We start from the raw sequence: 209 nt of genomic DNA, 5'->3' as shown, positions 1-209 counted from the left end.
ACACATACCCTACACCTAAACCTGCCCTTCACACAAAACTACCTGCATTTTTACATTCTCAAAAAACTCATTCTGTATGATGTATAAGCTTGTTTCCCCATGGGGACCTCAATTTAGGTCCCCATGGTGACAAGAGTCACCTTGAGTCAGTGTGTATTCAGGTTTAAGTCCCCACCAGGATAGAAAAACATGTACACACACAAACACAC

General features: G+C 42.1%; 1 protein-coding gene across 1 annotated transcript in view; it reads left to right on the top strand.

Moving 5' to 3' along the window:
* The window catches only part of kif6 (kinesin family member 6), a 185,736-nt gene that overhangs the window by 183,521 nt on the left and 2,006 nt on the right, over positions 1-209 (top strand). The window lies entirely within an intron of this gene.

Source organism: Sinocyclocheilus anshuiensis, unplaced genomic scaffold (assembly GCF_001515605.1).
Source record: "Sinocyclocheilus anshuiensis isolate Anshui unplaced genomic scaffold, SAMN03320099.WGS_v1.1 scaffold1534, whole genome shotgun sequence".
NCBI lineage: Eukaryota > Metazoa > Chordata > Actinopteri > Cypriniformes > Cyprinidae > Sinocyclocheilus > Sinocyclocheilus anshuiensis.
This window is presented reverse-complemented; position numbering and strand designations above follow the sequence as displayed.